The 26,528-nt window shown below is 38.4% G+C and overlaps 1 protein-coding gene across 6 annotated transcripts in view; it reads right to left on the reverse strand.

The window, feature by feature from the left end:
- LRRC4C (leucine rich repeat containing 4C) overlaps positions 1 to 26,528 on the reverse strand; it is a 1,065,799-nt gene that overhangs the window by 683,209 nt on the left and 356,062 nt on the right. The window contains exon 1 of one of the 6 annotated variants that reach the window (XM_042446442.1): positions 5,141 to 5,159. The exons of the other annotated variants lie outside the window; for them this stretch is intronic. The gene's annotated coding sequence lies outside the window, so the exon portion shown is untranslated. Of the gene's footprint in view, positions 1 to 5,140; positions 5,160 to 26,528 lie in introns of those variants that run through there. 6 annotated transcript variants of the gene reach the window in all.

A 26,528-nucleotide genomic window follows, 5' to 3' on the forward strand; every position in this document is an offset into this window, starting at 1 on the left:
CCCTTTGAGGAACGACTCAGGGAGCTGGGGATGTTTAGCCTGGAGAAGAGAAGGTTAAGAGGTGATATGATAGCCCTGTTTAAATATTTGAAAGGATGTCATATTGAGGAGGGAGCAAGCTTGTTTTCTGCTGCTCCAGACAACAGGACCCAGAACAATGGATGCAAGCTACAGGAAAAGAGATTCCACTTCAACATTAGGAAGAACTTCCTGACAGTAAGGGCTGTTTGACAGTGGAACACACTCCCTCAGAATGTAGTGGAGTCTCCTTCCTTGGAGGTCTTTAAGCAGAGGCTAGATGGTCATCTATTGGGGATGCTTTGATTGGATTTCCTGCATGGCAGGGGGTTGGACTGGATGGCCCTTGTGGTCTCTTCCAACTCTACGATTCTATGATTCTATGACTCTCAATCCCTCAATCTAAAGGACAAATCAGATGTGTGGGAAGAAACAGATTGGGGCAATTGCACCAGGACTGTGGTGACCACATGGGCCCACTTGCAAACAGGGCTGCCACTGTGGTGCCGAGCTGGCCGCTGCCAAAAGCCAAATTATTCCAGCTCCTTTTTGATCTTGTCCAAAGGACTGGATTGTGTCTTCAGGCTCTTTCTGGACACTTTTGGGCCGAGAGTCATTTATTGGCCTGTGTATTTCAGGCCTAAGAAATAGGGATGAAGAACCATGGCATTTCTACACAACACAAATTAATTTATGTAAAATTAGTAATATCAATAACAATAATGAAATAGAGTCATTAATGTTCTGATAAATATATAAAAGTTTGTATATATCAGAAGATAACTATATATGAGGATATCAAAAACAGTATAACAGTTCGGTTTTTGTTTTGAAGGAACTATGGAGTTCTGCATTTCATGGACTAGTACTGTGGCTTTCCATTATAGCAAGTGTTCTATCTTAAAAGAGGTATCTTTATTTCTTCTGCACTACTTGCTTTATAAGGTTTGACTTGAGACTATGGAATTTATCACATTAAGAAATAAACCATCTTACCTCTTCCAGCTTGAATTCAGGGTCTGGGATGTTATCATACCTAAACTGCCACCAATCAAGGTGGAGTGCCACTGCCCGGATGCATCCCATGTCTCAGTCATGCTCAGCCAGCTCATTTTTGACGTCAGAAGCTTCCTGACTTCAAAAAAGTGCTGGCTGAGTGAGACTTCAATCCGGAATGTAACCATGCAGCAGCATCCTGCCTAGATCAACAGTGATTTAGGTATGATAACAGTTGTGGCATCCTGGATCCTGAATATAATCCAAAAGAGGTAAACTGGTTTATTTGTTAATGTGATCCTATCCCAAAGATCATACTTTCTTATATAAATCTCAAGATCATAATGAAGGGCTTCCTCTCAACCCATCCACCTCCTTTTGTAGGCATATCTGGAAAGGCTGCTTCTAAACTTTTTCCCATGGAAGGCCAGATTGGACCCGTACATACATAGTGTATAATTCATTTTCTTGGGAGTCAAAGAACTCTTTATTTAAGCTGGCTTCTGTCAATATATTGTTATGGCAAAAGAGGATTAAAATGGTATGTATGTTTTGCATTTTATTCTCATAGTCATGTTTCAGAGTAGAGCCAGCATATGGACTGTGACTCTGGAGATCAAGTTTCAAATCACCACTCAGCCATGGAAATCCACTGGATGACAAGTCACATTCTCTCTGCCTCAGAGCAAGGCAAAGGCATCCTCCCCAACCAAACAAATCTTGCCATGAATCCCCCCTGATAGATTTGCCTTAGTGCTGAAAACAACTTGAAGGCACATATCAATGACAACACATTTCCAATGCTTTTAAATTATTTTAAATTAATCTTTCTAAATGTATAGTTAATTTTTTTTAAAAAAAAATCTTTTATACTATAGTCAATCTGTTTTAGCCATTGTTTATTTTAATCTATTCTATGAGTTGGCTTGGGTCCATTTTGAAAGAAAGGTATTTAAGCAAATACGCATTTTCTCGGGACAGAAAATTAGTTGGGTGATAATATTTGGGGCAACAAAAGAGTTATACACTATGAATGTAATATACAGATTGGCATCTAACTGGTAGAAATGTTATTAACATTTTTCCCTAGTTGCCATGTTAGTCTGGACCTGTCACTTAATAAGTTGTTACATTATCCTTTTTAAATCCTTCTTAAATGGAACTTTAAATGTGCATTCATGCTATTGGCAAGAGAATGAAGCAAACCACTGTTGTAAACCCTCTTTGATCTACATTGCAAATTAAAACATCTATAGAATGTGCTAGAAAAATGTTATTATTTTTAAAAAGGGAAATGATTATCCTACAAATTTATGAAGTGTTGCCCCAAGCATCTTTTTTATACATCCAAAGACAGAGTATCAGCTATGTTTCATCATTGCTCTGTTGTGTTATTCACTACACGAATTAATATATTTGCAGGTTTCAGTATTTGCTCATGTTTATATTCATTGCTAGCTTGCAAGTGCCAAGTATTACCAGTCATTAGCTGTGAACCAGCTAAACCAGATATGCTTGAAAACATTAACATTTATGTACACTTCAGTTACGTATGAGTTTGAATCTAATCTATTTTGTACCTCAAGGGCATACAGCATTTAGAATTTGTGGCAGTATCTGTTTTTCAGTCAGTGTAATACTTAGCACATTTTTCTAGATGACCATGCAAGGTATGGTACCTAGAGAGTTGGACCAGGATAGTTTAGAGATGCAGGTTCAAAATCTCATGGCTATTAATACTACTGACACTGAGATCCTGTTTAATTCTCATTGAGCATGAAGCTCTAAGGATATACTTTAATTGAAGCTTCAAGAGACAATACAGTGTGTGCTATTTTCCTACATCTGTAACCAAAGCATAAACTAATGGCATTCTATGCAGATATAACCAGTTCATTTTTTTTCTCTTACCAAAGTGAAGGGAAGAAGAAAAAGTTACAGTTAGACTTCTGTATGAAATGCTTTGAAGACATGCATACATTAATGGTATAGGCATGGAGCATGTCCTCCTGCTCATCCATTTTTCAAAGATGATACCGAGACTAAAAGTACATCAATTTATGTGTATTTTATCATTTACTTCACCTATGGGTCACAAGTCAAAATGACTTAATCTGCATGTCATTGTTACTACCATCAAGTTGACTTCAACGTATGACAACCCTATGAATGAGACACCTCCTAGTCATCAACCACCCTATTGAGATCTTGCAGACTCAAAACCATGGCTTCCTTGATTGAGTCTATCAATCTAGAATATGGTCTTCCTCTTTTCCTACTGCTTTTTACCTTACCAGACATTACTGTCTTTCCTAGTGAGTCAAGTCTTCTTATGGTATGGCCAAAGTACAACAGTCTCAGTTTAGTCATCTTGGCTTCTAGAAAGAGTTCAGGCTTGATTTGCTCTAGGACCCATTTATTTGTCTTTTTAGCAGTCCATGGTATCCTTAGTACTCTTGTCCAGCATCACATTTCAAATGAGTTGATTTTCTTCATATCAACTTTCTTGATTGTCCAGCTTTTATAATCATATATAGAAATGGGAAATATGATGTCATGGGGAAATCCTAGCTTTAGTGCTCAGTGATATACTTTTACATTTCAGGATCTTGTTTAGTTCCTTCACTTGCCCTTGTAAGTCAGCCCTTTATACAGGGATTTTTTTATACACGGATTCAAACAGCCACGGTTTGAAAATATTAAAAAAAAGGATAAATTTTAAATATCAAACCTTGATTTTCCATTTTTTATAAGGGACACCATTTTGCTATTTCATTATATTTAATGGGACTTGAGCATCTACAGGTTTTGTTATCTACAGGGGATCTTGGAACCAAACCCCAGCGTATAACAAGGGTTCACTATATTCCCCTGCTGGCCATAAGTCATCCCCACTCTTGGTTTAAATTTACCATTGATTTCTTGGATCTTGTGGAAGATGTCTCTTATTCAACCTTTTTGTTGTCACCTTCTATTTCTCTACACTGATTATTACAATAGCTCTTATCTCTGCACACAAATTGTTGAACAATTATATTCAAGATTCTGACTCTGTTTCTGTCACACTTTACTTTTGCTTCTCACTTGTCATTAAGTGTTTGAAGAATTTTATCTGTCCTTCATCTCTCTCTCTCTCTCTCTCTTTTGGCTACAGATATTCACTTTTTGCATTTTTCTCTGACAATGTTCCTGATTTCAGTTCTTCTGGATCCTGGTCAATTAGGCTTAATTGTACAAATATATATATTTTTCTCATTATCTTTAAATTCTATGAGGATGTTATTCATATTGGTTTAGTGTTTTTGTTTACCTGTACTCTGATTTTTGATATTAGTAGTTGATGTTCTCTACCACAATATGCGTGCCCCCACCCTTTTTATAATATGTGAATTGCTAAGTTTCCCAATATGTTTCACAATCATACTCAATATCACTAAGGTATGTTCAGCCAAACAGGCCATGAAGAAAAATAAAATCCTGTCAGTAACTTGTTGCTACTGCAGAAGTTGTATGGCCATGTATTTATTTTATTTGATAAGCAAGGTGTTTGTGGAAATGGGTAGGGGTTTTTACTCTCAACATCATCCATTTGAGTGGCTCAAGTGTGGATTTCATTCCAGTTAAGCCTGTTATTAATAAAACCATTCAAGAAATTTAGAAATGTGGTATTTCCATAGAAGACTGCAGATCAATAAGCAAAGAGAACATGTCCCTCTTGCCACTGTTAAGATTTCTTCACTCCACATCATAACAACACGTCAATAAAACTGTCTGGACACCTGGCTTTTTCTACAAATCATAAATTCCACAGTGTTAACACTCACTCTAGTTTAGTTTTACCCAGAGGTTGCCTTCGATTTCAAACAGTTGTATCTTTGATGAAGGGATGGGTTGTAAGCATGAGCACTCAAAAGGATTAAGGAAGTTTCTTACAAACACCTCTCTAACACTAGTAGATTTGTCAATAAACCCAGTTTGATACAATGGGTAAGCACAGCCTTTCTCGTGTTTCCTTGAAAAATGGGGTTCATATGTTAGAGAAGCTCATAGGGAGGCTATGGTAGTATATAATAGATATAATGTAAAATACATCTAGCGTTTCTCTTAATATATTTTGAAGTTTTACCACCACTGTTGTACTGGCAGGAAAATTATTCTTTCTTGCCCACAAGACAGGGTGCATAGATGGGGTCAGGTATCATGTCTTATCAGTCCTGCAAAAGAAAGAAAGGAGGCATAGTCCAGTCTGTAATGGTTTTCATTTGGATGACTAAACAGCAAGGTGTTGTTTTGAAATCAGGATAGCAGCAGTCCAGATTATATCTGTGTTTATAAAAAACTTAAATGTATTTTTCTGGGAGATGTGGATCTAGTGAATCTTCTTTAAATATGGATTCAGTGAGTTATTTTCTCACCCCTATTTAGCAATCAAAAATGTTATGATACCATTTGTGCAGTGGTCTGTTATGGGTTGAGAGGGTTGACACACTCAGTTCTCACCCAGACAATTTTCTAAGCCACACTTTCCCCATAGTGCTTTTGCTCTGAGGACTCCTCAAAGTGAGGTATTTAAGAAATAGGTGTTCCAGAGTGTATCCTCACTGCAGAATTAAAGCAGTTTGCCACTTTAACTGCATGACTCCATCCTACAGAATACTGGGATTTGTAGTGTGATGAGGCACAAAAGTTCTCTGACAGACCAGGCTGAATAACTCACCAAATTACAAATTCCAGGACTCTGTAGGGCTGCATCTACTCTACAGAATTAATGCAATTTGACACCACTTTAACTGCCATGGCTAAATCCTATTGGATTCTGGGATTTGTAGTTTTGTGAGGTGTATAGATTTTTCTGACAGCCTGCTCTGCTGCCACAATAAACTACAAATCCCAGGATTTCAAAGGATGGAACAGTTAAAGTGGAGTCAAACTGCCTGTGGCCTAGGACAGAATCATGGCAGTTAAAGTGGTGTCAAACTGCTTTAATTCTGCAGCGTGGACAAACCATAGCCAGCCTTCTCCTTGCTTTACTGCTGCTTTTGCCTTCTTTTCCTCATCATCACTGCTATGTAGCCCTCCTCTTTCATCATAAAAACACTTTCTGAACAATAGTATCTAAGCTCTTGCTTTTAAATGTAGGAAGCTTCCATCAGTAGAAGAGATATTCTGCTGCACATGTGGAATGTGGCAGAGATAGACATGGTGATGCAAAAATGAAGAATCAGGTGTGTCATGTTCTTTAATGAAGGAACATTTGAAGAGAACATAAGACAGGAGTAGGCAACCTGGTGCCCTCTGAATCTTTTCTGCTACAGTGACCATAAGTCCAACCTACCATCACGAATGGGATATTCTATTACTGGGACATGGTTCATGACTTCCATGTCAGAGAATATGACAATCAACTCCAGCATCACTCATTTTTTTAAGCTACAGTAGCCATGTTACCAAGATTTGTCCTCTTATTTTCCCTCCACCACTGTAAACATCAAAAATGAATTTCACATAAAAACAACAATTCTATGATAACCCCACACTTGCCAGCTTTGATTCATTAGCCTCACAGTCAACAATCCTGGCATCATCAGAGGCTGTATATCTCAGTTGCTGTAAGAATAACTGACATCAACTGAAATTGTTAGTATACACAGGTAAATATTTGCAGTGTGTGTAGAAATGCCTTCATGAGGAAGGATGAATGGTCTGCCTAAGGTGATTGACTGCATCCCCAGAGGGGGGAAAATGACCCTAATTGACCCCCTATCAATTTAACTCCCACTGTACTTGCTCCTTTTAAGTAGCCATGGATATTTCTTCTGTCTTCTCTGCCATATTCATTATGCCTCATATCTATGAACTTCCTTGTGGCATTTATCCTCATGTGGCATATCTCATTTACTACCCCCTGTTGGCATTACAGTTATGTATTCCAAAATGTCAGTGACCTAAGACTTAAGATTTTAAAAAATGAATTTCCACCTCTATTCCATCACCACCATTCTTCTTTTGTCCTTCATTTGTGTTTTGGTTTCAGAGCTGTAAAGTAATTTAAATCAACAAGTATGCATCTACTGCCTGCAGCAGCTAGGACTTCATTAAGGGCAATTTATTGGCCATTTCACCAATTTTGAATTTGGCTGCTTTTCAGGGATGAGGAGAACTCCTTTTGGGAGTAGGAATGTCTGCCATTTTAGTTTTCCCAGAAGGCCCTTTTCTGAGTTGCTTTTGAAATTTTAGAAAATGCCATTTAAAAATAGCTCTCCCCTGCCCGCATCCTTCAAGTGATATAATAGTGGACATCAGTTGAATCCTGACAGAAAATGTGCATCTTTAAACAATGGGAAGGTCATTCCCCTAATGCAGGGGTTCCCATCCTCGGGTGCCCCCACACCTATGGGGTGTGAGATAGAATTTCAGGGGTGTCACTAAGAGTGGTTTGTGTCCTTGAGTTGTCTCATTGTTTGTTGAATCAAAAGGAGAGAATTTTACAATTTACAATAGTTTCTATTTTTTTTCTGAACAAATTAGAATCTAATTACTCACCTTAGATTGGCATTTTGCACTGACTTAAAAGCTTTTATAAAGTTTAATTATGTGGTTCAAGTTGTGGTTTAAAAATCTCTGTGTATGTGATTCTATGTGTGGTTCTTTTTATCATAACACAAAGTATTTTCCTCACCACACAAAGAAATAATAAGACATCCTGAAGGAAATCTTTTCTTAATTTTGTCTTCATCCCTCCCTTTTCTGAGTACTATGGTAACATTTCACAAAATAAAAATAAAAATAAATAAATCATCAAATAATAAAAGATAAAATAAAAAGGTTTTGTTATGTGTTCAAATAAATCCTCCTTTCATTTAGGGGTTGCTCTTTTCAGAATGTGTTTATTGAACAATGGGGATGATAAGGAAAATACTATTTCTGCTATTGGATGTCTCAATAGCATTATGTCCTGGGATATTTATGTAAATGAATACAAAGCATTCTCCTTGCATGAGGACCCCACAGATTCACTCTAAAGTCCTGCACTTTGATTTTATTCAATTCATCTTGCTATTGTATTTCTGCCTGAACTCTGTCAGCATCAACCAAGTTGCTCCTGTTAAATTTGAAAGCCCTAAAGGCTCCTAGTTTCATAAATACAAGCCTGTATTTAAGGACAGTTAGTGGAAATAATAGCGTGAATGCTTCTTTCTACTAGATTCTTCAAACATCTGTCACTGTCTACAAAATATATCCAAAACAATACATTAAATGTAGTGTACACCTGGTCTTTTAATTATTATTATTATTATTTATATAGCGCTGTAGATTTGCACATCTTCACTATTCATTATAATTAAAATAATAATGGAAAACAGGTCTCAGCCATATAGATGAAAGATTTTCTGTTAGAGCAGAAAATCGTCTTGCACGGAGGGGGGGGGGGCGGGGGGGGGGGATAGCCTGGCTGGCTGCATCCACTAGGTTTTGGTATTCTTGCAAGGAAGAATTTTTTTTTACCCTTTCAATCCTTGCTGCAGGAAAGCCATTGGAAGCTGAAGAATTTTCAAGTACTATTCACAGTTCAGGATTTATTCTCTGCAAAAAGAAAACAATGAACTTGGGGTCTAGGGTAATTTTTGCACAGAAAAGGACATTTTCTGAACAGACATATGAGTGATGCTTCCTCACATCCCATATGAAGGCATTTGCTCAACAACTGTGAAAAAAATGAGGCTACACATATGACTTGGGTTGAATATGGGTCACTTTATTCATAATAATAATAAACTATCAACTTCTTTAGGTTGAATCCTTGAGATGTGCAAAAGGAGGGAGCAACCTAGTTTGGGAGCAGCTGAGGCAGGTGGCCTCTCCTGGACTTCCTTCCCAGTTTCCCCTGGGTAAAACACTTGCTACTGGAAGGTCAACCTGAGAATCCAACTCCCATTTCACTTGACAAAGTGATGGTTAAGCCCTTTAGCCAGCCGCGAGGACAGTCTTCTTCCCTACTTCCAAGTCTCATGTTCTGTAAAGGCAGTTCCAGAGACCTCTGCTTCATCAAATGAGTGCCATGGATGTTCAACGAAACTTCTACATTCTCCCTCTACCACCCGCCAAGTGACCGCTTATTTAAGACACCACCACAAGCCAATTGTCATATTCCCTAATCAACAGTGTAGAGTAGGGATGGGGGGGAGTGGAAAAATTCCTGGCCCTGGAATAACCAGCAAAGCTTACACACACACACACACACACACACACACACACACACACACCATGAAACATGAGGGGGATCCAGATTTGATGCTCTTTCTTGCTCTTTCAAGGTGGTATGCCCCTGTGAAATAATATAATTGGTTACTGCTAGGTTTGAGGGACTCATGAGATGATTTTCAACTTTCATTTAGCAGGAGAGACAGACATATTGATTATTTAAATAATATTTCACATTCAAAATCTTATTAGTTATCTTAACGTATCTCTCATACCAAAATGTTATGATATTTGTCATCATAATAGAGATGAGTTAGAAGACCATTCTTCCAGATGTTCAGATGGGACATAAGCAACGACTACTCAACAAAATAGAAGTAAAAGGTAGTTTGGCCAAGATCACTTATTAAAATGATGGAGGAAATTGTAATCAAATCCAGCTTTGCCAGACAAACAATGCAGTTCTCTATGCAAGTTAACCCAGCAGTAAGTCTATACTGTTCATTAAGGATCTTATTATTCACTATTTTTCTTCGCAAAGGAAAAAATATGTAATTTAGCAATTTTCTTCCTGATGTGAGAAGGTCTTTGAAAAAACACACCATCTTTGAAATCTATTCATAGTTTGGGAATTATTCTATACAAATTTCATATGTGCTTGTTTTGCAGAAGAAATGGCATTTTCTGTACAGTGGGCCCTCCCCTTACATGTGGGATTCGTTCTGGATCCCCCCGTGTAAGAGAAAATCCACCTATGCTCAAGGTCCATAGAAAATAATGGGATGCGTGCATGTGGTGGCTCTGTGCTTCTGTGCCACAGGTGCGCATACCATTATTTTACTCCTTGCACGGCTTCTGTGTACGCTGGAAGCTGTGTAAAATGCATCCGTGCATGCCACAGGTGCACTGTACAAGCATTGCACCGAAAGTACCATTTCCAGTGTAAAATTAAATAAATATTTTTTTAAAAAAATTGCTGGCTTCTGAGAAAAAGAAAATGAAAAAAGAAAGAAAGAATGAAAGAATGAAAGAAAAAGTACAAATTATGTGCAGAATACATCCAGAATTGTAAAGATTCTCATCAGTCCAGGATTTTTCTAATCAGGGTTTCTTGACAATTAATGCTCCCCCTCTCATATTTTTCTACTATTTTTCTACTATTTTAAATATTTTCAACTTCTAATGTTCTTCCATCTACATAAGTGTTTTGGGGATTGTTTTCCAACTCCTATAAGAATGAATAATGATGTTCCAACTGCCTTCAGTCATTCAGATGGTTCTGAAACCATTCAGAAAACTCTTTCTTAAATAGTATAGCAAGCAGGGCTGCTGGTTAGATTTATATACTTCATTGCAAAGATTTGAACTTCCTGGAAAAGCAAGTTACTAGTTCTCATTGTTGCAGGCATACATTTGAAAGTGTGTTTGTTTGTGCCTAAGAAAATGAATAAATTTTAGCCATAGTGCTTTGTTTTATTTCCAAGCACAATTTCTCCAGGCTCCATGCATTGGTGCCATCAAGCCTGGTGACACCCAGCATGTGTGTGGAGGAGGGGATGTCAATGCAGGGCAACAACACTGGTCTCTCCCACCTTCCCCCTGCTGCTTGCCCCTTATGGCTTCATTGCTGGCCCGGCTCCCTTCCCAGGGAGACAGCTGGGACAGCAATGAAGCTACAAGATGCACATTTGCCCCTCTACCACCCTCATTGCTGCCTCAGCTTCCTCCCCAGGGAGAGAGCCAGGCTGGCAGAGCCAGGCTGGCAACAAAGACATCAGGGGTATGCTTGTCCCTCTGGTGCCATCTTGACTCCTTCCCTTTGGAGAGAGCTGGATGGGAAAGAAGCCATGAGGGGTATGCTAGCCTCTCAGCCACAATGGGAGGAGGATTCCACCAGGGTGTCACCCCTCCTTTGGTGTGTCACTTGGTACAGTCCATACCTCCTGCACCTGCACAGTGATGCCATGACTCCAGTTTTTATGATTTTTCTTCTTACTCCTTCTTGTTTTCTGCCCCTTTAGTTCTCACAAAAGGGATCAGAATTGTTCTTGGAACAGAATCTGAATGTCTTTGTGTATATACCAAGTACAATAGGCCTGTTAAAAGTTGCCTATCCCACAGAGCATTGTTAAGGGGGAAGGAGAGGAGGTAAACTTATTATTCTCCCTGAGCCTTAGGGATAAGGCAAGGTTCATAAATCTAACTAATAACAGTTGCAATAACAATAGTAATAACATGAATAGTTGGTCGATAGGTGTGCTTTATCCATCCCAGTGTATTCAACTGCTCCAAATTTTTTGTTCCATACTGGCTTTGTAGAACAGAATTTTATTCAACGGTGAGACTACATAAGGGTTTGCATGATCTTTCATAATTTATACTATAGAACAAGGACTATTTCTGGTGCTCAATAAACAATAACATCCAAATGAACTTTTCTCCCTAAAGAGAATCTGTGAACACCATCTGTTTGGCTAGCAGCAAAGAAAAACCAGAGCAAAAACTGGTCAGAGAAAAATGTCTTTATTCTTGAAGACTCTTCATTTTGGCTTTAAGAAAATGTAGATTGTTACTAAAATAATGTATTCCTATCTTGTTCTGCAAGTCTCAAAGGTTCTGCCCCTTTCTTTGTAAAAGATTATGAGTACATGCCTAACTGGCCAACATGGTCAAAGGTCAAACTGAGCTAACACTAGGCCACCTGAAGCTGTGCTGAATTTAAATCCATCTCAACCTAAGGATAATGAAAATTACTTAGCAGTAACATAAAATGCTATTTTCTGTGGCAAAAAAAAACCCCACATGAAAACTGCACAAAATCATATGTGAACTGCAAAGATTCTTAGTTTTTTGTGGGTTTTTCGGGCTATGTGGCCATGTTCTAGAAACGTTTCTTCCTGACATTTCGCCAGCATCTGTGACTGATGAAACATCAGGAAGAAACTCTTCTAGAACATGGCCACATAGCCCAAAAAAAAACACAAAAAACTATGGGTGCCGGCCATGAAAGCCTTCGACTGTACATTGCAAAGATTCTTGTTAGTCCAGGATTGACTATTTTTTCAAAATTCTTTGAATCCCTACAGTGCAACATACACACTAAATGATGAAAAGTTATCAAATATTTCACCTGTTCCCTCACATAATTTTTAAAACTTCTTCATCTGATACAGGATTTATTGATTTGATTTTACTGAAATCCTGCTTTTTATGAGCCCAAGTTTTGAAAGTTTATGTTGGGCTTTCAAGCTTGTACAGAGCTCCCTCCATGCAAAAAGAAGATGGAGGCAGTGGAGTTCTCTCTTGACTTGTAAGAGCCACTGGAACTATCACTCCTGTGCCCTTCTCCTTCCTCATTCATCCTTCCATGATAGGCACTGGGCAGGGGAAAGTGGCTTACAGGAACCTTGATTTGTTGGAAACCCAAGAGCCTGGTCATCCCCAGACTGGCCTATTTAAGTACCTAAGCCCCAGTTTTTGTGGATGCTGCCACCACCTGGATGACTTGGAAAGGTTGGGAAAAATGCTTCTGTATATTTATTAATCAGATAAAGATAATCACAGTCCAGGAAGCATGGTTCTTCTTAAGAATGAAGAATGTTGTCCCTGCACACATTTTTTAAAAAGAAAAGTGCTTTTAAAATCCCAGACATGCTGCATTTTACACTTCCACCTCCACATTTCAATGACATGTGATGAATGGCCCATAGTGGTAGTAGCAGTAGTAGTAGTAGTAGTAGTAATAATAATAATAATAATAATAATAATATGATTTTTAAATATTTCCCGCCTCTCCCTGTGGATCGAGGCAGGATTACAACACAATTAAAAATACAAGGTCACAATAAAAATTACAATACCCCTAAATGCTCCCACCATTAGAAAGTAATAAAAATTCAACAGTTAAAAGTTAAATCAGTAACATAATATAAATAATCAAAATGGAGTGGACATTGACAGACCATTAGAGGTGGATGGGGCTAACTTTCTTTGGGAGGTCAGTCAGGGAAGGTCGACCAGAAGAGATTCATCTTGTCCACCTTCTTAAAGGCATCTAAGGTGGTGATAAGACAGATCTCTTAACCAACCCTACTATAAGGCAAATGAGGCATGAGTGACAGGGTAAAGGTCTGAACTTCATGGCAAAGTCAGAATTCATTTATTCATTTATTTATTGAACTTGTATCCCAAAATGAGTTTCAAGGTGGCTTACAATGGTTTTTTTAAAAAATTGGCTGAAGCAATAATTTATACAAGTTAAACAGGCCATAATCAAGTTTTTATCTGGTCAAAACAGCCATTGTTGCACTGAATATATCTGCTGAGGGGAGGCGCCTCTATCTTTCAGTGAGATCAATACACACTGTGAGTATGTGGAAGGGAACCTTCTCAACTATGGCACCCCAGTTGTGCAATGCTCTCTCCTTGGAAGCTGATTGGTGCCAACACTGCTTCATTTAGGCTCTCAGTGAAAAGAAATGGCTGTTTAGTAAAGTCTTTGGACCCAAGATTTACATCAAAATGTTCATGTGCATGGTCTTAAACCCAAAGAACATTTTAAACCTGTTTGAAAGTCTTATTGTGTTTAATATGCTTTTGGTGTATTTAATTATTATTTTTCCATGCTCAACTGTTTTAGCCTATTTATATTTATATTCCCATATAGCCTTCAGACCTCATGACACAGGAAAGGTTAGAAATATTTTAATTACTTGCATACTTAATTAATTGATTAGTCAGCCTTGTCTAAATGTGTGACCATCTGCCAAAGCAACAGCAGATTTTGCTTGGCAATGCTCCCTTTACTAACTATTCCTTACTTTTAAGGCATCTCAGGAGATCAATTCTTAACCAAACCTTTTGGAACATCACTATACTAAGTGTAAAATGTAATTGTCCCTGTGTTTTGAAACATGTTGTGTCAATTATGTATGCTTTTTCTCTTTCCAGTATAAATTATTGGCACATCCAGATATTTCCTTTCCGCTCATTTATATATTTGCAGCTTTTGAAAGTGTAACATAAATCTGACAAAAAGGGAAGCATGGATTAAAAAAGGTTCCTGCAACAATGCTACTAAATCTTAAAATGCCAGCTTAACTCTTCTACTTCACACTATGGATTGCCAGTGGCATTGCTACGGTAAGTGCAACCCACACCAGGTACACTTTCAGAATGGGGTGACACCACTGTTTGGAACCAAGGAAGCTTTGTGATGCTTGCATGTGTGCTGCCTCACCTTGCCCTGTCAAAAACTATTTTGCTCAAAGAGCTCCACAGAGATTGTCTCGCTTATAAGGGATGGCAGGAGAACTCTTCTTGCTGTCATCTACCCTTCCAAATTTGTTTCACACTCCAACCTCCCCTCCCCCACTTGCCCCGCTTTCACCTCCTTCTATTGCCTGGCTCCTCTAGCTCCTTTCATCCTTCCTTCCCTCCCTCATTCTGTATCCTCCCCCCCCCACTGCATCTTGTGCTTTCCAAGCTCCTTGACTTTACAGCGAACTGAGCAGCGACCCTAGAAATACTGCTGCTGCCCTTTCATGGTGGGAACATATACCAGGGTGGATGGAGGGGAAATACAACAAACCAGTGTTTCCCCCACCCCAAAGACCAGAAAGAAAGAGAGATTCTATGTGCAAGAATTGGGATAGGCTCTGTCTGTATGCCCCCTCCCACTGCCACAGCACATTCCAAGGTTTGTTGATATAGGTTAGCAAGTGTGGGTTGGCTGTAAATAGGAGGAGGTGGTCATGGAACCATGGGTTGGAGAGGGAGGCAGGGAAAGGGTCAGAGAAGAGAAGTGGGACCAATACCAGATGCCTTTGGAGGAAAGGAAGTGTCAGAGAATGGTGAAAACATATGTAGTGTCTTAAAGGAATGAGAAGGAGTTGCAGCAGGTGAGAAAGTGGGACCTTGAGAAGGGGGATTTGATTAAAATAGCTTATTGCAGGAAAGTCCCCCACCCACCCACTCCTGACTTCCCTTAACCCCCACACCATTAATTACCTCCAGTCTCACTGATTTATTTTACACTATAACTCCCAGAATCCCTCAGCCAGCATGACCAGTGGCACCACTATCCAGAGCAGTCCATCTGTGGCTGGAAACTAGCAATTATTTTCTTCTAAGGCGTCAGAGAACACACTATATTTTTACCCTTTAGCTATTACTGTTTCTTTCTTTCCTGCAAACTCAGTGAGTACTTGGAACCAATGGCTCAAAAAGCAGCACTAGTCTAGGGACCACCACTTTGACTAGCACTGCTGTAGCGGATTATGGGAGTTGTAGTCCAGAAAGGTAACTTTAATTGTGACACTGCTTCTATTTGGCCCACTCTAAGAATGACTAAGCCTAGACTAAATCCCATATAATGAACCTCAGTCAGTAATTTGATATACCTAAATATTGCTGTAATTTTACACTCAAAACATAATTTCTATAATTGTAGTCCATTTAGGTTTTTATTTGACACTATGTGCAGCAATTTTGCAATGGGCTGCTTCTTAGATTTCAAGATTATCCTTATGACATTTCAACATATTGTGTAGGAACCTCAGAAAGCCTGTGAGTGATTTGAAACAATGGTTATGCTTTTAGCAAACTGCTTTGGCTAAGTCATTTGGAAGCTCTTTATAGTGTCTTAGATTAAAGATTTAATAATCTTAGATTTAATAATATGTTCTTAATCAGTGCTAATAGAGCAATCCTGATTTGACAATGCATGTTATTAGATGCATGTTGGGCAGCTACTGTTAAGCAAAGAGAGAAGCAACAATGGGCAGGTTGGATATATTTTTGACCAAATGCCACAGGAAATATATTTGAATGTATAATCAGAAGTAATTGAAATAATGCACAATATTCAGTGACTCTTACTGCCACTGCCCCCCCCCCCCCCGAATCCTATTCTTAGTGCTGACCAGAACAGCACTGGGTTAAATGAGTTGAACTAAACTATGCATTGTCTAACTATTCAGGAATTCATTCAGTCCATCCAGTTGGGACTAACAAACAGGATTCCAGTCTCAAGGTTAAAAATGAAGAATACATAGTCTACATTTATGAAACATAATAAGCAAGATACTTTCAGAAAAAAGTAGGAGAGTGATTGTTGTGTGTTTTCAAGTTATTTCTGACTTATGGTGACCTTAAGGACAACCTACCATGGGGCTTTCTTGGCAAGATTTATTCAGAGTGGTTTCCCCTTGCTTTTCTTTGAGGCCAAGAGAATGTGGCTTGCCCAATGGGTTTCCATGGCTGGTTCAAACCCTGTTCACTAGAGCCATAGCTGAATGCTCAAATCGCTACACCATGCTGGCTCTCTAGGGGAGTATTATTGCTTAATTTACAGCTGAGTCTTATATTTTCCACTATGTAACATCAAACCTTTTATGATTTTTTGCTCCTAGTAAGATCCCATTTACATACGATGAAACCCAATCTTGTCATCTTACCTTACAAAGCTCACTTTAATATCTGTAGAACCTCACTACCTCCCCCTGTACCAAGGAAACAATATAAACATCAAGTCAATCCTCCTATTCCCTTGCTTTTTATTACACCATGTCATGTGATGATCTGGAGAACTCAGGTTTATACATTCCTTTGTGATCTTTAGGTTGGCTTAATAAAGGTATTCCTCTAATATTGGTTTTGTTATGTTTTTTGCTTTGTTTTTTTCTTATGTTCAGTATGACTTTTTTATGTTTGTTCCATGTTAATAAATAAATATGAGTTCAAGATATTTATAGAGTTATCTTTATTTTTAAAGTGCAGATTGATAAAGTCTGACACTCAGAATTAATCAGGTGAACCGGAGCTATTTCATTTGAATACTTATCAAACTAATGATAAAACTGTTTCCATAAGGAAACTCAATCTGAATATTCTTCCATTTATTAAATAATCTAAAGTTAAATGCTGGCAAGATATAGGGAGTGTGAATAGGTAATTCCTAGCTCCAGAGATGTTGCTAATGATCTGTTTCAGATGGTACAACACTTTTCTTGACAAATAATGTACATAGTTTGGGAATACTTCTTGATACAAAGAAATGAAATGAAATAAAAAGAATGCAATGAAAATATTCTACTGCCTTCTGGTTGGGAATACAGCATGTTATGACTGCATTATGACAGACTTACATTTTGGTATGTTTCATTTCTCCTTGGGCTGTTCTTTTGGATTATACATATTTTACATAGTGTGGTATGGTCTCATATTGAAGAAAAAGTTAATTACTGCAGACTAATCTGCTACTGAGGCTCACTTTTTCTCTCTTGCAAAGAAAATTCTGATTTCCATACAGCAGAGCTAATGTCAAAATCTTTATGAGATTGTATAGGCCACATTTTCACAGTTCCACTCCTGGACAATGAGAGGTTTAGGTTAAGGTTTGACACTGTCATATACCAAGGGACATGAACCATATCTATTGGACATGTTCAGTTCTTACTGTAGTGATTGATTTTTGGTCCCACAGTTCTATTTAGTCTTAGCCCCAAAACACACTGCAGAAATAATCCAGTTTGAGACATCTTTAACTGCTCTGGCTCGGTGCTCAGGAATCCTGGGAATTGTAGCTTATTGTAGCACCAGAGCTCTCTGACAGAGAAGGGTAAATGTGTTACAAAACTACAGTTCTAAGAATTTCCTAGCATTAAGCCAGGGCAGTTAAAGTGGTCTCAAACTGGATTATTTGTGCAGTGTGTTTTGGACATAGATGGACCTTACTTCATTCTTTTGCTTTTGACTACATTCCTGAGAATCTGGCTCCAAAAAAATCTAGCATGCTAGGGGACATGCTCACCCACAGACTGTTTGTAGGCAGCTCTTAATGGCTTCTCACCTTCATTAACTCTCTTCAAAGTTATTTTCAACTCTACTTTATCATACTTATTTACCATTGTTCTCATTGGATTGCATTCCCAAGCAATCCAACACTTGTGTCCAATCCAACAGGGAGAGTTCTTAACCTCTGTATAGTTTTGTGGGTTTGGGTGTGTGTGTGCGCACACACACGCATACACACACACATGCACATATGCAGGAATATATGCATGCACACAATAGAAACAATAGAGAGGATAGAGAGACCAGCATGGCCAATCTCTGTTGGCAATGCACTTTGGCCTTTTAGCAAACAAAGAAGGTTAGTTTTCTTTGGTGAGTATCATACTCTCTACATCAGTCTGAGTACACTCAGTGCCAGCACTATTTCTAATAGATCCCATAAAAGTCATATATCTGAATATCTTTTTTAACCAAGTAGCCTGCAGATTCCCTTGCTTCACATTATCATTTTTGTCTGATGGTTCTAGACCCTAGCAGCTAGCCCATCTTCAGACAAGCCATCTGTGTTGGCATTTTTAGGTCCTTGTCTACCTAATCAGGAACCTTAATGTCTTGACTATGGGCAATTGTTCTCATACTATGTAGTTAAAATGCTGTATTTCTACTTTAACTGTCATGGTTGCCTCCTATGGTATATGTAATTTAGGGAAAGGCATTAAAAATTCTCAACCAGAGAGCTGTAGTGTCTCCCCAAAATATAAAGCCCAGTATTCCATACAAAGCCCAAAATATAAAGCCCAGTATTGCATATAATGCAGCCACGAAAGTTAAAAATAGGATAAGAATGCTATAATTGAGTTGTGTAAAAGTCTCCCATGTTATTCTTCTCACTTCTTGGGATCTCAATTTGTTTGCAGTAGAAATGGACCTCCAAATTTGACCTGTCTTGGAGTTTGGGCTTTGTATAACAGCTGCATAAACATTTAGCAAAACATAGACATAGACTGACATTTTAATGATAGAAAGTGGCATGGGGGAAAGAAAAGGAAATAATTATTTATGTTAATATATGCTATTTCTTTCTTAGCTGCTTAGAAAGTACAGCTAAAAGAGGACAAGGATGGAAATATCCTGCAGTTATAAATGAATTATTACGAGTAAAAATCATAAAAGTCAGAGCCTATATATAACACGAAAAAAAGATGAGAAATGATAATTTCTTTTTTAAAAAAAATCAGTGTTGTTTTGTTAGCATCTCATCTAAAATTAGCAAAGTTAACAAATCACATTGTGCATCCGCATTTTGTTGGTAGCTACTGAAGCATTCCTATTCAATTTAATTATGTTATTTATTTAAAGTGCTCTCTGGGAATCCCTTTTCATTTCTATTTGTTCATACAAGAGAGAGCATAGCATGGTTGTTTACTGGTGAGCTTTTAACTGCAGTTATCTGTTGCTATGGGCAACAGGATCTGGCACTGTGATGCAGGCATTTTCAGTGATGCCAAATAGAATGGATTTCTAAAATGTACTTTCACCTTAAGGAAACAGAATTATATTTACTTTTAGAACTCTGACTTCTGACATACCTTTAAAGGCAGATGGATCAGATTAGAATCTACGATGCATTTCCCAAGAGAGTCAAGTCACAAAACTAGGAAAATATGGTTTACAGCTATACTATAGGAGAGGTTTTTATTTTTGTTTTTTGCTTTTGTTTTTTAGGGACAAGAGGGTAAGATTTACAAGAGTGTTTCTGCTTTTTGACTGAAGATTGCTGTATCTTATTCCATTTAAAATGGTTTAGGTGTCTTCAAAGGAGCAATTCATTGGAAATCATATGAAGTTTCTAGGAAAGACAAGGGAATCAGAGAATATAAAATCCAACACTGAAAAAGGAAGGATCTCTAGAATGGTCATTGTTGAAATCTCCAGCACTGATGGATAAATAGACTACAGATTAAAACGGATCATTCATTCATTCATTCATTCAAACAGTTTCATAGAGTGAACTGTCAACTAAGAGAATAAAGGCTTAAACCAAGTCTCAGATTCAACTGTGACCCTATCTTTCACCTTAAGTACTGTGAGGGGAAAGGATGCTTGTGGCCATATTCTCAACTGTGACAGGCTTTTTGTGACTCGGCTGTGAGGTTGTGCTTATATGGCATGTTTTAGTTGATTCTTTTGCTATGTACTGGGTAATTTCATTTTATTATTTTTTGTGTTTGTGTGTGAATCTTCTATGATTGTGTTTTTCTGAACATATAACCCATAGATTATTGGTTTAGCACAGTAGATTGAGAGGCTGTTCTTGTTAATTCAGTGGATAAATAGAGAAAGAAAAGGATGCATGAACAAATGAGTTGTGTTTGCCAAAGATACAATTTAGGTACATGTCATGTTGAATTGGGTAATACAATTAGGGCATTACTAGAGGATACTTTATAGGCAGTGCCATGATAAGGTTTTAGCATGAAAGAAAGCTGCAATGCTAGAAAGATTATGAAGATATGATAAGGAAGAGAGCAGTACTGATTGCATAGAGCTTTTGAAAACAATACTATGTTAGTGTGAGAAGAGCCTAGTGTGATAACGCCCTAAGGAAAGCTGACATTTGGAAGTGGCTTAATGCTGCACTAAAAAGAGACAAAATTCAAGCCCACCCTTTGTCCAAATATCACAGAATGTCATGACATTCGTTTTTTCTTCTTAACAATATTTACAGTATACCATAGAATAGACATCATGTTTCTCATCAAAAAAGAAAAATCTTGTTGATATTTGTTTGCTTTACTGATCCATAGGTAACAGTGTGGAAAATGATGGACTGCAGATTTCCTTATAGGCACTCTTGCTTAAAGAGTTATATAATCTTTTAAACTAACAAGAATAAATTGGGCACACATAGCAGTAATTTGCCAGAGTCCTTTTTTCTCTTCTGGAAGTGGTTTGACATTTTGTTTTTGTTTTTTTTATTCAATGTTGATTTAACATAGTCAGTTGAAGGCCATGGAGGCAGCATTGCACATGCAGTGCGACTGTGAATGTGGATATGGATTTGATTCTTCATTTGGTTGTGCAATATTATCATTCAACACAGTGTTGTATTGTATAATTCTTCATGCAGAGCTTGGCCATTTTGTGAAGGCACACTAAAAGAAATGAGTACAAAGAATGTCTAATACAATGGCACCAGCTAATATGCAGTTTGATGTCAAACAGCACTTTCATATATTGAAGTTTATCGCAGTGGCCCTGGAACGGGCCTGTAGCATTTCAAAAGGGAACGTTCTGGGGATGCTTGGTGGTGAGGAACAGATTTTACCACACAGCGGAAATGCTGCCACCGCCGCCGAGCATCCCCATCCCGTTCTGGATGTGTTCCCCAGGGGGCGATTTCTGGGAACACTTCTCAAGCATTCCTGAAAATCATCTCCTTTGAGACGCATCTGGAACGGGATGGGGATGCTCAGTGGTGGCAGCAGAGTTCCCACTGTGTGGTAAAATCCCTTCCCTACCGCCAAGCATCCCCAGAACGTTCCCTTTTGGAATGCTACAGGCCTGTTCCAGGGCCACTGTGCTAAAGTTCAGAGAGAGTATCATATGCTAGAGAACCGAGGATAATTTACTCTTTTGTTAACCTGCAAGAAAAAGGTAATATATGAAGCTGAATCATAGATTTTGGTAAGATTCTACAATTTCCAGATTTCTCTGGAGGCAGCAGATCAGACTGCATTTGAGATATTCATGTTGAAACAGGTTGACCAGGAATTTGAACCCTGGTATCCAGAGTCACATTCCCATGCTGAAAGCACTGCCCCAGAGTATTTAATTCTCAGAATCCACCAGCCAGCGTGATCACGTAGGGATGAAACAGATTGTTTTTTTGAGATGGCTTCTCGGTGGCTTGGGGGGCGGTCACAGCAGGAAGCCACTGTCAAGCCACTTGCCCAACCATATGGCAGGCAGCTTTGTAGTGCAGTGTTTATATGACACACTCTGCAAGTGTATTGCAAAGCTGTGGCAGTGACAGAAAAGCTGTCTTTTTGCCAGCTCAAAAAGGAGCAACTTTCTGTTACTTTTTTTTTGGGGGGGGCAGCAAAAAGCTGGATTGGGTCCACAGTGTGTGGTTGTTACTGCCCCGATCCAGCAATCAAAGGAGATGCTTTAAGCCACCCCTTCTGGGCTGTCTGTTTTGGCTCTCAGTCAAGCTCTGAACACTTGGTTCTTATCCGGCAGGCAATGCTATCATGGTAATAATTAATGTATAGGACTTTCCCATGTGATTGCTAAGAATCAAATATTAACAGAGGTGTAAAAATGACTACATAGCAACAACAAATATTCTTCTCTGTTATGTGAGAACTGCACTATGTAAAAAGTCATATGTATGGATTGTTCTTCCTTAGCTCAGTAGGCACTAGTGGTGATAAAAATAAATAAAGACATACTGTGCCCTTCAGTTTCTTAACCCTCTAGCACAGGCATTCAGAGTAGACTACAGGGACATCCAGTGCAGCTGAGTTCTACCCAATGAAAGAAAGGAAAGAAACAACTTCTGTGCCTAGACAATCATTTAATTTTCTTTGCCTCCCTTCTGCTCTTTTTCTGTTTCTCTGTGACAGTGGAATATTTTTAATTCATAGAATCTCTGGGTTCAAAGAACTGTGGCTGTTTGGTCATTACTTGAAATGCATTAACTCACAAACCCATAAAACCACCTGTGCAAGTCCCCTGGATGTCTGCATAGAAATAACAAGAACAACCCCACTCTCTCTCTGTGTGTATGTGTGTGTATGTAGATGCAGACTCAAAACTGTGAATCTGAATAGATCCTAATGACAAAATATCTTAAAAATTCCAAGGGACATAAGACATTAAGGCAATGCCTGAGGACATGGAAGTCAGGGTGTCTGATCAATTATATGTGAGAATCCTCCTCTGAAATGATTACAGTCAGCCACCAGTGAAGAGACTGCAAGGCTTTCAATTTAACCAGGGAGATATGAATTAGCACTCTGGTATGGCTGATTCAGAACAAGTCATCTTACACTGAATTTAGTTTTTCAGGACTAGACAAAATATCCAACCTCTTCCACTATTCAACCAATGTCCCTTTCGCGGATGCATATGTAAGAAACTAGCACAATTCCAAATGAAAACTCATCTGATGTATTATACTTTTTTCACCTCAGGATTACTTTTGTGACTGATACCTCATACCATTGAGCTTGCCAGAGTTCTTCCCTATCCTGTGGCACTCACCTCTACTCATCTCCCTATATACCAGAGTTATACTAGGGTCAGATGGGTTTAACCCAGAAACTCTGGGTTAATTCTACCTGTTTTCCCCTCAGGCGAGAAACAGCTGCAGGTTCAAGAACAGAAGAAGCAACACTCTTTTACAAGCTCTAGATAATTAAATCTGACACACCTCTGCCTTTTTTATACTCTCTGAGATGGCCTAGAATTAAATGTATGTGTTTGCCTTGGAAACAGTAGATATCAGATTTAACACTTTTTGCCTTATTCTCTTTACTGCATTTGCTTCCTCTCTTACTGATTGCTCAGCTGTCTACTATCACCCTATATTTCCTAAGCAGAATCTGAAATGAACTTTAGCCTCAGTTAGTGAGAGAACTTGACTCTGATTTTTCCTTACTGAATAACATTTACAGAGATCTGCTGCAGGGACTTGGAATTGTGTGTGTTTCTGAAATGCTGATTTTCAAATTTATCATTAGTCTGGCCAGCTAGAAGTTCAGATTTTGTAGGCTGCCTATGGCTCCAAACTGACAGTCTCCAAAAGCAATGCCATAAATTGGCTAGCTTTCTTTGCTTGTGGCATTGCTTTCAATCAAAACTTCAGAGGCTCAGATGTACATAATCATTTTGCCTACATCTCACATAAAGAGCATACAAAAAGAGGGGGGGGCAATTGTTCATGGTGTGTAACAGTGCTATAAGCCACTGTTGTGCATAGTTTTGAGTGCTGGATTCAGATGCTGGGAGACCAGAGCCTGAATCCTTACTCAGTCAAGGAAACCACATGGTGACCCTTGGCATGTCATACTCTTAGCTATGAACAAAGTAATGACAAAACTCCTTGGAGTAAATCTTTTCACAAAAAATATATGATAGATTCAGAATAAATCAGAGTTCACTTGAAAGCACATAACAACAAGAGAAGAATGCTACTCAAAGTGGTAGTCTGTGGACTGGTGTTTTTGTCTTTAAGCAATCAGTTGCCAGTCTACAATAAGTTAATTCCTGGAAATTAAGGAAATACAACAAGAATGTAAGACAAATATGGTACAGGTACAGGGCACCTGGGGGAGGATTGTCATTCTACCACACCAGATAGCTTGAGATAGAGGATTCTGAATGAAAGTGTGGTTGTCTGTCTGTCCAGCATCCTGAACATTTTGCAATATTTTGTGGTAGTTTTCTCTTATTTTGGATAATTGCCATTTACAGACCTATCATCATGGCAGGAGTTGATAAGGCTTCTTGCCGGCCAGAATATGTTTAGTAGTTGGAGTGATGGATTACGTAGGAGTCTAGCATTATGAAGGAGAGGTGATCTCATTTTCAGGTGGTGAGATAACAATGAAAAAGAGATAAGCTTCTGGTCAGAATGTTTAAGGTCATTCCACTGTTGAGAATGAAAGTGCAACAAGAATGCAAAGGAGTGGGGTGATAATGAAAGTAGAAAATTTTATTTATTTTGGGAATTAATAATCCCACCATTAATTTGAAATTTTGTATGGTTTAATTAGTCCAATGTAAAGAGTTGCTTGTCAGGTCTGACAATGAAAGTCACTGGTCTGGATCTCTTAATAAAGTTGCCTGAGTTTTTACAACTCAACCTGAGTTTCTGAACTTTGATACCCTGCTGGAGTTGACATATCATCGAAAAGCATTGAATTTTCCCCTTGTACATTTCCTTATTGTTTACTAAACCAAAAACATGGACAGCTGTAGGCACATGGTATTTTTAACACAAAAAATACATATAGTACATGGACGCTAGAACTGTCATTTTCAAATACAATGTGTTGTTAAGAGAAACAGTACCTTAGTATAGTGTACATTTCGACCATAGCAAAAAGATCTAGGAAGGGGACAAGGATCGTATAGTATATCATCTCTGTATGTTTGGTACATAAGAATATCACTTTTCTCATGTTTCCTTTTAATGGATATCAGGTTAGGCTGCTACAGGAGGCAGCTAAGAAAACCCCTACTGTCACGGTTGCCCACAAACTGACCTTGGGAAAAGCTTAGTGTTGACTGGTGGCACCAAAGGGATTAGCAAGTGCTCCATATTTTTCTACACTGTCTTCAATTACTTTGATGAGCAATTAAAATGCTAATTAAAAAACTATCCAAAACCCTGTACTCAGAAGGTTACAAAATAATAAGCTCACGTACACGTGCCACAATTGGAACTGATAAGGAGGTCAGAATGCAGATGGATCTCAAAGGTGTTATAGAGAAGAGCCATCCTCTCTATAAGGAATTGCAATTTCTTGGCAATTACTTTACATTATTGTTAAATTTTATTGTTTAACTGTTCGTTCACTCTCTCCCAAGCCACCACCTTTCCTCAATTCTTTTAAAATTCTATTTTATATCAGTTCCTCCTCTCCAAACAGAAATATCATTCTTTCTCCATACAAAATGATCTACAAGATCACGTGTTCCTGCATCTCCCCATCTTTCAACAAGCTGTTATGAATTTAAATTGCCCAAACTCTGCTCACCAGTGTAGGGCAAGGCATTCTAAATGAAAACAGTGAAAGTGACCAAATAAAAATCAAATTAATATCACAGACAAACATTGCAGTTAATTGCATCTGATTATCCTCTGAATAGCAACAAGGGGGACTAGTGTAATATGAAAAATAGGCTCCCAAATCACTGGACATGGATATAAATTATGACTTGATTTTAGCACACATGCTGAGCAAGAAAATGCCTACTATACCTTCTACCAAAGAAAATGCCTACTGTACCTTCTCTGAGCTAAGGATGTATCTTGTCTCTGTTGCCACTGTCTTTTCCTCTGCCTTGCAGGCAATTAGCACATTTGCAAGCACATATATATAAATGTGCACAATTTAAAATTATTGTGGGCTCCTCCACATCAGTTTAAAGAAACTTGAGTTCTTATGATACTAATTTGGGGGGTTTAACAGCTTTTGTCATTTGTTATTATTTCTGCACTCCTAGTCTTCTTCTAGGGGGTCTAGGAGGGGGGTTACAGCAACAAATACCACAACTTCCAGAACTTCCCAAGACAGTTTCTCCAATTAGTGTGATCCAATAACTGTGATCATGCTACATGGGGTATGAAATAGTAGAAATATTAGATGGACTTGTTGTGTCTTTGTCAATATTTCACCTCTTCCTTTTTACTTGCTGTGTGTACTTAGCAATGGTAGAGACATTTGTTGATATTTCACCTCTCTCTTTTTACTTGCTGTGTGTACTTAGAAATGGTAGAGACA

The sequence above is a fragment of the Sceloporus undulatus genome, chromosome 1 (genome assembly GCF_019175285.1).
Source record: "Sceloporus undulatus isolate JIND9_A2432 ecotype Alabama chromosome 1, SceUnd_v1.1, whole genome shotgun sequence".
NCBI lineage: Eukaryota > Metazoa > Chordata > Lepidosauria > Squamata > Phrynosomatidae > Sceloporus > Sceloporus undulatus.